Genomic DNA, 14,507 nt, shown 5'->3' on the forward strand with positions numbered 1-14,507 from the left:
CGATCTATTTTCTTGTGAGGTAAACAGCATTCCTGATCCTGGGAATGCAAGGTCAGGCCTAAAGGTATGTGTCCACGTGCAGGAAACGCTGTGTGTCTGACGCTGCATAGAGCCGCAGCGTCAGACACGCAGCGTCCAGATGTTACAGCATAGTGGAGGGGATTTAATGAAATCCCGTCTCCACTATGTGTGGTAACACGCACACGGCGGCCCTGCGACTCCGGACATGCTGCGCATCTTTTCAGATCGCAGCATGTCCGTATATCTTGCGGCGACGCTGCGTCGCCGCAAGATATAGCACAGGGCCCTATGGTGGGGAGCGATGATGCCGGATGTGTGCTGTGAACACATCCGGCATCATCGCGTCCCAGAAAGGGGGCGGGGCTTACCGCAGAGCGGCAAAGCAGCTCCGACGATACCGCCGGCCATCCTGAACGTGGACACGCAGCCTAAGAATCGCTGCACCCTCATGGGCTGTAACCGGGACTTTTTGATGTTTAGTAACCATCCCAGTCGCTCCAGGACAGACATTACTTTTTGTAATTGCTCTAAATAGTGATCCGCTGTTTTACCTTCGATAAGGAAATCGTCAAGGTAGGGGATTACCAGAATGTCAGACACATGTAGGTGGGCCATGACTTCAGCTATGACTTTAGTAAATACCCGGGGGGCGACCGATATGCCAAAAGGGAGGGCCCTATACTGGAAATGTCTGACCACCCCATCTAACTGGACCGCTACCTAAGGAATCGCTGGTGGCCTGCATAAACGGGGATATGGTAATAGGCGTCCTTTAAATCTAACACCACCATAAAGCAGTTTTTCAACAGTAATTTTATTGCGGTATTAACAGTCTCCATTTTAAATGGTTGTACGATCAGAAGGTTAAGAGCCCTAAGGTTGATAATAGTTCTGAAGGAGCCGTCCGGTTTACGTATTAGGAACAGAGGAGAGTAGTATCCTCTACCCCATTCTCCCTCCGAAACCTCTGATAGGACATTTTTATTGAGCAGGTTGTGAATTTCCATTTCCAGGGCCACCTGTTCTGCTGGAGAGGACCTGAGCGGGGTAATTCTGAAGAAAGTATGGGGGATAGTGGAGAACTCTAGCCGTAGACCCGTAGCTATTATCCCCAAAATACAATTGCTATTGGAAATTTTGGACCAGGCTGGGTAGAAGGCAGACAGTCTACCTCCCACCGGGGCGACTAGTCATTGGGGTGGCTTTTTGATCTCACGGGATGGTTCCTGACGTCCCCCACCTCCAAACATGAATCCGGTACCTTTTTTCTTTATATCATCCCTGCCCTGATCCCTGGCTGGCCTTCTGCGAAAGAACCTTTTCCCCATGAAAGGACGCCTATAAGAGGTGGTCGGTAGACTGGGAAATTTCTTTTTCTCGTCTCCGGCCTTCTCCAGAAGTTCGTCTAGAACCAGCCCGAACAGGTATTCTCCTTCGCACGGGATAGAGCAAAAACGGGATCTGGCCTGAATGTCGCCAGGCCAACACTTCAGCCATAGAGCTCTGCGCGCCACATTTGATAACCCTGCAGCCCTAGCTGCCATCCTTGCAGAATCTGCGGACGCGTCAGCCAGAAAAGCAGCGGCATTCTGGATTGTCGGCAGGGATTTTAACATGGATTCCCTAGAGGCTTCATCTTCTAGCTTAGATTCTAGTTGGTCCAGCTAGATTATCGATCTGGCTGCGCATGTTGCAGCTACTGCCGGTCTTAGAGAACCAGCCGACATCTCCCAAGTCCCTTTAAGAAACGAATCTGCCTTCTTATCAAGTGGATCTTTCAAAGAAGCCATGTCAGCAAAGGAAATAGAAGATTTTTTAGAAACCTTAGCCACCGCTGCGTCTAATTTTGGTGCCTTATCCCACGTGCTCACCAAGGGGTTGTCAAAGGGATATCTCCGTTTAAAGGCTGGTGGTAGGGATCCCCTTTTTTCTGGCTTTCTCCATTCTCTTTTGATTAGGTTCTGAACTTAGAGCCGCATATTCATTACTGTAATGAGCGGTAAATGTGACCGCTCAATACAGGAAGAAGATGCAGCGCCGAAAGAGGCAGGGACGTGCAGGGACCGCGCCAGGAGTAGGTGGGAGGGGAGCGCTGCGCGATATTCACGGCTCCTCGTTCCAGGGCGGCTCCGTCTTCAGCGTCCTCTGGCTGTGACGCTCAGGTCAAAGGGCGCGGTGACGTGGTCAGTGCGCACCCTCTGTGTGAACGTCAGTGCTGAATATGGAGCCGCACCAGAACGAGGAGCGGTGAATATTGAAAGTGCCGGGGGTCCTGAGCGACGAGAGGAGAGTAAGTGATTTTTTTTTTTTTTTTATTGCGCAAAAAGCATATGGGGCAAGTGACTGTATGGATGATCTTATGGGGCCATAACGCTTGTGCAGCACTATATAGGGCAAATATCTCCATGGAGCATCTTATGGGGCCCTTATCACCCTTTATGCAGGATTATATGGGGCATATTTTAATATGGAGCATCTAATGGGGCCCATCAAACTTTATGGAGCATTATATGGGGCTCCTGATTCAATATGGATTCTCAAAAACACAACCTACTGATGTCTCAATTAATTTTACTTTTATTGGTATCTATTTTTACTTTTGAAATTTACCGGTAGCTGCTGCATTTTCCACCCTAGGCTTATACTCGAGTCATTAAGTTTTCCCAGTTTTTTGTGGCAAAATTAGGGGGTCGGCTTATACTCGGGTTGGCTTATACTCGAGTATATACAGTAATTTAACTAGCACTACCGCTATAAAATCAAATGTATGTATGCATGCATGAATGCATGTACATATACAGTACAGACCAAAAGTTTGGACACACCTTCTCATTTAAAGATTTTTCTGTATTTTCATGACTATGAAAATTGTACATTCACACTGAAGGCATCAAAACTATGAATTAACACATGTGGAATTATATACTTAACAAAAAAGTGTGAAACAACTGAAATTATGTCTTACATTCTAGGTTCTTCAAAGTAGCCACCTTTGGCTTTGATGACTGCTTTGCACACTCTTGGCATTCCCTTGCTGAGCTTCAAGAGGTAGTCACCGGGAATGGTTTTCACTTCACAGGTGTGCCCTGTCAGGTTTAATAAGTGGGATTTCTTGCCTTATAAATGGGGTTGGGACCATCAGTCGTGCTGTGCAGAAGTCTGGTGGATACACAGCTGATAGTCCTACTGAATAGACTGCTAGAATTTGTATTATGGCAAGAAAAAAAACAGCTAAGTAAAGAAAAACGAGTGGCTATCATTACTTTAAGAAATGAAGGTCAGTCAGTCCGAAAAATTGGGAAAACTTTGAAAGTGTCCCCAAGTGCAGTGGCAAAAACCAGCAAGCGCTACAAAGAACCTGGCTCACATGAGGACCACCCCAGGAAAGGAAGACCAAGAGTCACCTCTGCTTCTGAGGATAAGTTTATCCAAGTTACCAGCCTCAGAAATCACAGGTTAACAGCAGCTCAGATTAGAGACCAGGTCAATGCCACACAGAGTTCTAGTAGCAGACACATCTCTACAACAACTGTTAGGCTATGTGCACACGTTCAGGATTTCTTGCAGAATTTTCCTGAGAAAATCCGGAAATTTTCTGCAAGAAATCTGTATGCGTTTTTTTGCGCGTTTTTACTACGGATTTGGTGCATTTTTTTGCGGATTTTTCCAGACATTTCCCAATGCATTATATAGTGGGAAATCCACAAAAAATCCTCAAAATTAATGAATATGCTGCGTTTTTTTTACCGCAATGCGTTTTTTTCGTGGAAAAAAACGCATCATGTGCACAAAAATTGCGGAATTCATTAAAAATGATGGGATGCATAATGTATGCTTTTTTTGCGGTTTTATAGCAAAAAAATTGCAAAAAGAACGCGGAAAAAACGCGAAAAATCTGCAACGTGTGCACAAAGCCTTAAGAGGAGACTTTGTGCAGCAGGCCTTCATGGTAAAATAGCTGCTAGGAAACCACTGCTAAGGACAGGCAACAAGCAGAAGAGACTTGTTTGGGCTAAAGAACACAAGGAATGGACATTAAGGTACCTTCACACTGAACGATATCGCTAGCGATCCGTGACGTTGCAGCGTCCTGGCTAGCGATATCGTTCAGTTTGACACGCAGCAGCGATCAGGATCCTGCTGTGATGTCGTTGGTCGCTGCAGAAAGTCCAGAACTTTATTTCGTCGCTGGACTTCCTGCAGACATCGCTGAATCGGCGTGTGTGACGCCGATTCAGCGATGTCTTCACTGGTAACCAGGGTAAATATCGGGTTACTAAGCGCAGGGCCGCGCTTAGTAACCGAATGTTTACCCTGGTTACCAGCGTAAATGTAAAAAAAACAAACACTACATACTTACCTTCGCTGTCTGTCCTCGGCGCTGTGCTTCTCTGCGCTGGCTGTGAGCGCCGGCCAGCCAGAAAGCACAGCGGTGACATCCCCGCTCTGCTTTCCGGCCGCTGTGCTCACAGTCAGTGCAGGAAAGCACAGCGCCGGGGACAGACAGCAGAAGGTAAGTATGTAGTGGTTTTTTTTTTACGTTTACGCTGGTAACCAGGGTAAACATCGGGTTACTAAGCGCGGCCCTGCGCTTAGTAACCCGATGTTTACCCTGGTTACCAGGGGACTTCGGGATCGTTGCTTGCTGGAGAGCTGTCTGTGTGACAGCTCTCCAGCGACCAAACAGCGACGCTGCAGCGATCGACATCGTTGTCGGTATCGCTGCAGCGTCGCTGAGTGTGAAGGCACCTTTAGACCAGTGGAAATCTGTGCTTTGGTCTGATGAGTCCAAATTTGAGATCTTTGGTTCCAAACACTGTGTCTTTGTGCGATGCAGAAAAGGTGAACAGATGGACCCTACATGCCTGGTTCCCACCATGAAGCATGGAGGAGGAGGTGTGATGGTGTAGGGGGCTTTGCTGGTGACAGTGTTGGGGATTTATTTAAAATTGAAGGCATACTGAACCAGCATGGCTACCACAGCATCTTGCAGTAGCATGCTATTCCATCTGGTTTGCGTTTAGTTGGACCATCATTTGCTTTTCTACAGGACAATGACCCCTAACACCCCTCCAGGCTGTGTAAGGGCTTTTTGACCGAGAAGGAGAGTGACGGGGTGCTACGCCAGATAACCTGGCCTCCACAGTCACCAGATCTGAACCCAATTGAGATACAGGTGACATTCAGATCACTTTTCAGGAACATTTCTGCGTATCTCAGCCGTAAAAAACGGACCGTATTCATACGTTAGGTGTGACGCCGGCCTAAAAGAAAAACTTATTGACATAAATTTTTGAGACTAAGGCCATGTTCACACGATCCTTTTTTTCATGCGGAATTGCCGCGATTTTCCCGCTGCGGGTCCGCAGCTGTTTTCCATGCAGGGTACATTACATTGTACCCTATGGAAAACAGGAACTGCTGTGCCCACAATGCGGAAAATCAAAAAAAAAAAGCCGCGCTGAATAGCTGCGGGAAAAATGAAGTGCCATGACACTTCTTTTTTCGGAGCCGCAGCGGTTCTGCACCCATTGACCTCCATTGTGAGGTCAAACCCGCAATAAAACCCGCAGATGAAAAAAATATCTGCGGGTTTTACTGCGGTTTGTGGTGCAGAACCGCTGCAGCAGGAAGTGCGGGGAAGCGGGCGGAAGTGCGTGGGCGGAGTGTGGCTGCCCCCCCGTGCTCTGATCCCGCCCCCCCGTGCTCCAATCCCACCGCCCCGTGCTCCGATGCCCCCCCCAGTGCTCCGATGCCCCCCCCCCGTGCCCTAATCTCCCCCCCTTATACTTACCCGGCGTCCCGGTGTCCGTCCGGCCGTCTTCTCGCTGGGCGCCGCCATCTTGCAAAATGGCGGGCGCATGCGCAGTGCGCCCGCCGAATCTGCCGGCCGGCAGATTCGTTCCAAAGTGCATTTTGATCACTGAGATATAACCTATCTCAGTGATCAAAATAAAAAAATAGTAAATGACACCCCCCCCCTTTGTCACCCCCATAGGTAGGGACAATAAAAAAATTTAGATTTTTTTTTTTTTTTTCCACTAAGGTTAGAATAGGGTTAGGGTTAGGGGTAGGGTTAGGGGTAGGGTTAGGGGTAGGGTTAGGGGTAGGGTTAGGGGTAGGGTTAGGGGTAGGGTTAGGGGTAGGGTTAGGGGTAGGGTTAGGGGTAGGGGTAGGGGTAGGGGTAGGGTTAGGGTATTTTCAGCCATTTTAACCCTAAAAAACTTCCTAGAAAACACACAGACTCTGCATAGAAAACTGCATAAAAAAAAAGGATCAAAAAAAGGATCAAAAAACGCATCAAAAAAGGACAAAAAAAGGACCAAAAAAAGGACCTGCGTTTTCTGCCAAGAGCTGCAGTTTTTTAAAAAACAGTCCTGAAAAAAAAAGGATGGAAATCAGGAACGTGTGAACATACCCTAAGCCTCCTCCACACAGGGAGTATTTGGTCAGTTTTTTAACCTAAATATTTGTAAACTAAAACCAGGAGAGGAACAATCAGAGAAAAAGTATAATAGAAACACGTACCCATTTCTGTGTTTATCACCCACTCCTGGTGTTGGCTGACAAGCTCAAAAATCTCAATATGTGATCGTGGTGTCATAGAAGAAAAAAAAAAAATACTGATCTCAATCACTGGGATATGTAGAAACAGTGCAATGTTATTGGCACATAACGCAACTTCCCAGATTTGAAAAACGGCACATGGTCGCAAAAGCCTTGGGCCATGTTCACACAGTGCGTTTTTTACTGCGGAACCGTAGAAAGTATAATATCTGATAATCCAAATTAGTATTAAACCAAGAAAAACAAAGAAAACTAATCTATCCAATAAACTTTATTAAACAAAATAAGGATAAAAGACTGACACAACACCCAGACCCCTCTAAATGGGGGTGGGTCAATTAAAAAACCTGGCCCAAAAAGATTGTAAAGGGCAAAGGGTGGGAGGGACAACGGGGCCGATAGCAATAACCCTACACGTCCCTACAAATATTCCCTGCCTGTCTGCGGAGGTTGGCACCCTCTTGGACGCAATATGGCGCCCCCGCTCACCGTCGACTCACCCTTAAGGCCCTATAAGTCCCTCTACATGTATAAAGATACTATACCACAAACAACACCCAATACATGGCCTAACCAAACTCGGGACCAAAAAAAGAGAAAAAACACCAGGTAGTGATTCACCAGTAAAGACAAACGGTCTGACCGTACCAATCCCTAATGCTAAAGTATAACGCCTGAAACTAAGGCTAATACACCCTAAGGAGTCCCTAACCGAGTCTCCCTACCTGTCAGCGGAGGTTGGCACCCTCTTGAACGCAAATGGCGCCCCCGCTCCTCGGCGGCTGCCCCTATTAACCCTGGCTGAATCCCTAAAAGAAGATATATCGGGATACTAAATACGGGTGGTGCCTTAGGGGCTATACTAGTGACCCAGATAAATAGGTCCCTATAGCTCGGTCAGACCCTAAAGATAAAGCAAATAGCAACAATACTTAAACCAATGCTTGCACGGCAATAGGAAAGATGTATATAACAGCTTAACGAATACAACTATATTATGATCACAGTTGGTAAAGTACTCGTATGCAAATACAATGGTTGCGGGGAAAAAAAAAAAAAAAAACACACAACTGGTGAAAAACATATAAACTTAAAAGGCCTGAAACACTTATCTGTGTTCAGGTCTCGCCTCTACGCGTTTCCCCCCCATGATGTGGTTCCTCAGGAGGCATATGGGAAAAAGAGATACTGTGTGAATAGATCACATCAGAGATACATGTTGTGCCTGGTTGCAGGCACAACATGTATCTCTGATGTGATCTATTCACACAGAATCTCTTTTTCCCATATGCCTCCTGAGGAACCACATCATGGGGGGGAAACGCGTAGAGGCGAGACCTGAACACAGATAAGTGTTTCAGGCCTTTTAAGTTTATATGTTTTTCACCAGTTGTGTGTTTTTTTTTTTTTTTTTTCCCCGCAACCATTGTATTTGCATACGAGTACTTTACCAACTGTGATCATAATATAGTTGTATTCGTTAAGCTGTTATATACATCTTTCCTATTGCCGTGCAAGCATTGGTTTAAGTATTGTTGCTATTTGCTTTATCTTTAGGGACCTATTTATCTGGGTCACTAGTATAGCCCCTAAGGCACCACCCGTATTTAGTATCCCGATATATCTTCTTTTAGGGATTCAGCCAGGGTTAATAGGGGCAGCCGCCGAGGAGCGGGGGCGCCATTTGCGTTCAAGAGGGTGCCAACCTCCGCTGACAGGTAGGGAGACTCGGTTAGGGACTCCTTAGGGTGTATTAGCCTTAGTTTCAGGCGTTATACTTTAGCATTAGGGATTGGTACGGTCAGACCGTTTGTCTTTACTGGTGAATCACTACCTGGTGTTTTTTCTCTTTTTTTGGTCCCGAGTTTGGTTAGGCCATGTATTGGGTGTTGTTTGTGGTATAGTATCTTTATACATGTAGAGGGACTTATAGGGCCTTAAGGGTGAGTCGACGGTGAGCGGGGGCGCCATATTGCGTCCAAGAGGGTGCGAACCTCCGCAGACAGGCAGGGAATATTTGTAGGGACGTGTAGGGTTTTTGCTATCGGCCCCGTTGTCCCTCCCACCCTTTGCCCTTTACAATCTTTTTGGGCCAGGTTTTTTAATTGACCCACCCCCATTTAGAGGGGTCTGGGTGTTGTGTCAGTCTTTTATCCTTATTTTGTTTAATAAAGTTTATTGGATAGATTAGTTTTCTTTGTTTTTCTTACTGCGGAACCGCCACGATTTTGCCGCTGCGGCTCCGCAGCTGTTTTCCATGCAGGGTACAGTACACTGTATGGAAAACAGGAACCACTGTGCACATGATGCGGGAATCGGGAAAAAAAGCCGCGCTGAATAGCTGCGGTAAAAAAGAAGTACCATGTCACTTCTTTTTGCAAAACTGCAGCGGTTCTGCACCCATTGACCTCCATTGTGAGGTCAAACCTGCAGTAAAACCCGCAGATGAAAAATATATCTGCGGGTTTTACTGCGGTTTGTGGTGCAGAACCGCTGCAGTGTGGCTGCCCCCCGTGCCCCAATCCCACCCCCCCATGCTCCGATGCCACCCCCCCGTGCTCCGACGCCCCCCCGTGCCCTCATCTCCCCCCCTTATACTTACCCGGCCTCCCGGTGTCCGTCCGTCCGTCTTCTCCCTGGGCGCCGCCATCTTCCAAAATGGCGGGCGCATGCGCAGTGCTCCCGCCGAATCTGCCGGCCGGCAGATTCGTTCCAAAGTGCATTTTGATCACTGAGATATGACCTATCTCAGTGATCAAAATAAAAAAATAGTAAATTACCCCCCCCCCCCCCTTTGTCACCCCCATAGGTAGGGACAATAAAAAAAATAAAGAATTTTTTTTTTTTTTTCCACTAAGGTTAGAATAGGGGTAGGGTTAGGGGTAGGGTTAGGGGTAGGGTATTTTCAGCCATTTTAACCCTAAAAAACTCCCTAGAAAACACACAGACTCTGCATAGAAAACTGCATAAAAAAACGCATCAAAAAACGCATCAAAAAAAGGACCTGCGTTTTCTGCCAAGAGCTGCGGTTTTTAGTGCAGAAAAAAAAAGGATGGAAATCAGGAACGTGTGAACATGGCCTTAAAGCGAACCTGTCAGCAGGATTGTGTGCACAGTAACCTACAGAGTGTCAAATGGACGTCGTTATACTAATTAAATCTATCTTGTGATTGTTGTTTAATCTGTTTTTTTAGATTTCAGTAAGGCCGGGGTCACATGCGTGTGCAATGCGAGAAACTTGCACGAATCTCTCGCATCAATACCTGGCATAGCCGCTGGCACTCAGGACCAGAGAATGCGGCTGCATGTATTTCTATCCCGAGTGCCGGTGGCAGTGCCGGGTATTGATGCAAGAGACTCGTGCCAGTTTCTCGCATTGCACACGCAAGTATGACCCCAGCCTTAACGATATGCACATGCTCGGGGGCAGCCTGTGGGGGAGGGGAAGGGGGGGGGGTCTTCATGTGGTGCTCTGCTTATATATTCATCTGCATGGGCTTATGACAGATCACTGATCCTTCAATGACCTGCCCTCCAGTTTAATAATACATATAATAGTGCAGAAGCTACTGCGCAGGCGCCACCCCATTTTGCTGGATGTAATTTTTTTTTTTGTAAGCCCACAATAGTATATGCATTGCCTAAAATAGGATGCAGGTCAGAGAAGCATCAGTGACCTGTCAGAAGCCATACTGATGAATAGCACCATATGAAGACCGCCCCGGAGCACGAGCATTTCATTAATGCAAAACTGAAAATAAAGGTTAAACAACCACAAGACGGATTTCATCAACTAAGGTATCGTTTTAATCAGTTTTATGGCACCAACCTGACAGTGTCTGTAGCACAGTCTTGCTGATAGGTTGGCTTTAAATCAGCTTCATCCCTTGGCGCTGAGCCCACCTGAAAGCTGGGACATGTCAGCTGTTTTGAACAGCTGACATGTGCCCGCAATAGCGGCGGGTGAAATCGCGATTCACCCGCCGCTATTAACTAGTTAAATGCCGCTGTCAAATGCCGACAGCGGCATTTAACTGGCGCTTCCAGCCATCGACCGGAATTGAGCGCATCGCCGACCCCCATCACATGATCGGGGGTCAGCGATGCATCGGCATAGCAACCAGAGATCTCCTTGAGACCTCTATGGTTGCTGATGTTGGCTTGCTGTGAGCTCCACCCTGTGGTCGGCGCTCATAGCAAGCCTGTAATTCAGCTACATAGGAGCGATCTGATGATCACTGCTATGTAGCAGAGCCGATCCAGCTATGCCAGCTTCTAGCCTCTCATGTAGGCTATTGAAGCATGGCAAAACGAAAAAAAAAAAAAATGCAATAACGGGCGATCAAAAGAATGTATCTGCACCAATATGGTATCATTAAAAACGTCAGCTTGGCACCCAAAAAATAAGCCCTTACCCAAGATCACGAAAAATGGAGAAGCTACGGGTATTGGAAAATTCCGCAATTTTTTTTTTTTTTTTTTTTACAAACATTGGAATTTTTTTTTTACCACTTAGATAAAACATAACCTAGACATGTTTGGTGTCTATGAACTCATAATGACCTGGAAAATCATAATGGCAGGTCAGTTTTAGCATTTAGCAAACCTATGAAAAAGCCAAACAAAAAACAAGTGTGGGATTGCACTTTTTTGCAATTTCACTGCACTTGGAATTTTTTCCCGTTTTCTAGTACACAACATGCTAAAACCAATGATGTCGTTCAAAAGTGCAACTTGTCCCGCAAAAAACAAGCCCTCACATGGTCATATTGACGGAAAAATAAAAAAAGCTTTGGCTCTGGGAAGGAGGGGAGCAAAAAAAGAACGCAAAAATGGAAAAGGGCAAGGTCGTGAAAGAGTTAAAGGGTGGCCATTTCCACTTGTGTGCATGACCTCATATAGGTTAATCTGACTTCTCTCAATTCACTTCTATTAAAGGGAACCTGTCACCCGCAAAATCGAAGGTGAGCTAAGCCCACCAGAATTAAGGGTTTATCTACAGCATTCTGGAATGCTATAGATAAGCCCCCGATGTATCCTGAAAGATGAGAAAAAGAGGTTAGATTATACTCACCCAGGGGCGGTCCCGATCCGGTTCTGGTCCAATGGGCATTGCGGTTCGGTCTTGGGCCTCCCATCTTCTTACGATGACGTCCTCTTCACGCTGCGGCTCCGGCGTTCTCTGTCTGCAAAGTACTGCCGTGCAAAGGCACCGGGAAAGGTCAGAGAGGCCCAGCATCTGCGCACTGCAGTACTTTGCTCTGCCCTCAACAGGACAGACAAAGTACGTCTGCTCCTGAGCCGCAGCATGAAGACAAGAAGAGGACGTCATCGTAAGAAGATGGGAGGCCCCAGACCGGACCGCAACGTCCATCGGATCAGATCTGGACCGGGACCGCCCCTTGGTGAGTATAATCTAACCTCTTTTTCTCATCTTTTAGGATACATTGGGGGCTTATCTACAGCATTACAGAATGCTGTAGATAAGCCCCTGATACTTGTGGGCTTAGCTCACCTTCGATTTTGGGGGTGACAGGTTCCCTTTAAGATGAGCTGAACATGTCTAGACAGCACATTACTTCAAGTATACAACTTAGACCAGGGGAATCGTGACAAACCGTGCACCTCTCTCTGCCATAATTTGTCAGAAAGACTTATGAACAACCCCTTTAAGATAACCATGTGGTAGCTACTATCTGATGTAGGGGCACTTCTGTCGTGAGGACACTAAACAGGAAAAACGATAAAGAGTAATTTGGATGTTTATGTAAAAAGATATTTTTACATCTACTCCAACCCCTATACATATAGGCATTAGTGATGAGCGAATATACTCGTTACTCAAGATTTCCCGAGCACGCTCGGGTGACCTCCGAGTATTTTTTAGTGCTCGGAGATTTAGTTTTTCTTGCCGCAGTTGAATGATTTAAATCTGTTAGCCAGCATAAGTACATGTGGGGGTTGCCTGGTTGCTAGGGAATCCCCACATGTAATCAAGCTGGCTAACAGATGTAAATCATTCAGCTGCGGCGAAGAAAACAATCTCCAAGCACTAAAAAATACTCGGAGGACCCCTGAGCATGCTCGGGAAATCTCGAGTAACGAGTATATTTGCTCATCACTAAGAGGCATGTTATAAATCACCTCCTTTTGATGCGGGCTCCAATGCTATACCTTTTTCAGCATATGACAGCTGATCTGATCAGCTGTCACGTGTCCCTAACAACCACTGGTGAAATTGCAATCCACGCTTGGTTGTTAACCTGTTAAATGTTGCTGTCAATCTCCGAGAGCGCCATTTAACTCACACAAACAGGATGAGAATTGTTAGCTCAGCTCATCGGCGCCAGTCATATGATTGTAGGGCACCAATGGGTTGGCATGACAAGCTGGGGACTGCAGGAGACCCCTGTGGTTATCATTACCGATCTGCCATGAGTGCCACCCCGGGCTGGCCCTCATAGCAGATGATGATTTTTTGCTACACATAGCATGGCAGCAGTTGAGCTATGTGTAGTACAAGCGATCAGATGAGTGCAGCTTCTAGTCTCCTAAGGAAACAATTGAAGCATGTAACAGGTTAAAAAAAATATAAGAATTTTTTCAAAATATAAACATTCAATTTACACCCCTTTCCCCCCCCCCCATTTAAAATAAGAAAGATTACACGTTTGGGATCGCCACGTTCAATATATAAAAATAATTAATTTGATCGATAAGTGGCGTAATGAAAAAAAAAATTAAGATGTCAGAAGTACTGTCTTTTTTGTTGCCACAACATTGCAATAAAAGGACAATTCAAACAACATATCTACCCCAAAATGGTTTCAGTAAAAATGTCACCTCAGTGCGCCAATAAGAAGCCTTCACCCAGCCCCAGATCACAAAAAGTGGCGCCGTCTTCCCCCCTCCCCTCAACCACAGAAGTTAAAAAGAACCTATATATGGTTGGTGTCTGCAAGCTTCCAAGGCCCTGGAGAATCAGAATGGCTGGTCAGTTTAAGCATTTAGGAAACACAGTAAAAAAAAAAAATAAATAAATAAAATATATATATATATATATATATATATATATATATATATATATATATATATTGCACTTTTTTTGCAATTTCACCACACTTGCAATTATCTTCCCATTTTCCAGTACACGATATAGTAAAATCAATAGTTTTGTTCAAAAGTACAACTCGTCCCACAAAAAAAGCAAGCCCTCACATGGCCATACTAACAGAAAAGTAATAATAATAAAAGAAAAAGTTTTGGTTCTGGGAAGGAGAGCAATAAAAAATACAAAACGCAAAACCCCGAGATGGTAAAGGGGTTAAAGTTAATCCTAAGGTGATACTGTACAGATTAATAAGAGCACCTGACATTTCTCTGTAAGCATAGGGTAAGTGAGGAGCCCACCTGTGTCAGTGAGGCCAGCAGCTGCCCCCTCCCAGGAAGCCCCCAGCTACAAGAGGTGCAGCCTTGTTAGCACACTGTGTCTGCCTGTCACACACACAGACACTGTCAGCTATGGCCCAGTATTCCAGCATGGGACATTACCTGGAGAATCTCTGCTCTGGGAAACTTACGTAGCTGCACAAACACCAGGCACAGCAGTATCTTCCCTCATCACAGTCAGGAAGAGATTACCAAAGGAAGTGACTTCTACTACAAATCCCAGAATGCTTTGTGTCTGGGCAGCAGAGTGTGTGCTGTGATGCTGCAGAGGAAGAGCCCTTCCCCTTGTCTGATGCATTGTTATGTATATTACTAGCACTGGCTGAGTCCTGTCCTGACACAGCAAGCAGTAATGTGCCTGCAGTGTGGAGACCGTGCGTGTGACCCTCCCGCCATCGTGTGTGGCGTCAGTCAGGGTCACAGTATTTATTATTATAGCGCCATTTATTCCATTACATGTGAGAAGAGGT

General features: G+C 46.0%; 1 protein-coding gene across 2 annotated transcripts in view; it reads right to left on the bottom strand.

The window, feature by feature from the left end:
- Positions 1–14,278, bottom strand: part of SMIM30 (small integral membrane protein 30) — a 30,608-nt gene extending 16,330 nt beyond the window's left edge. Inside the window, exon 1 of one of the 2 annotated variants that reach the window (XM_069764811.1) lies at positions 14,140–14,278. The gene's annotated coding sequence lies outside the window, so the exon portion shown is untranslated. The remainder of the gene's footprint in view (positions 1–14,139) is intronic. The other variant, XM_069764812.1, reaches the window with a different exon arrangement.
- Between the last annotated feature and the right edge of the window lie 229 nt (positions 14,279–14,507).

Source organism: Ranitomeya imitator, chromosome 4 (genome assembly GCF_032444005.1).
Source record: "Ranitomeya imitator isolate aRanImi1 chromosome 4, aRanImi1.pri, whole genome shotgun sequence".
NCBI classification, from domain to species: Eukaryota; Metazoa; Chordata; class Amphibia; order Anura; family Dendrobatidae; genus Ranitomeya; species Ranitomeya imitator.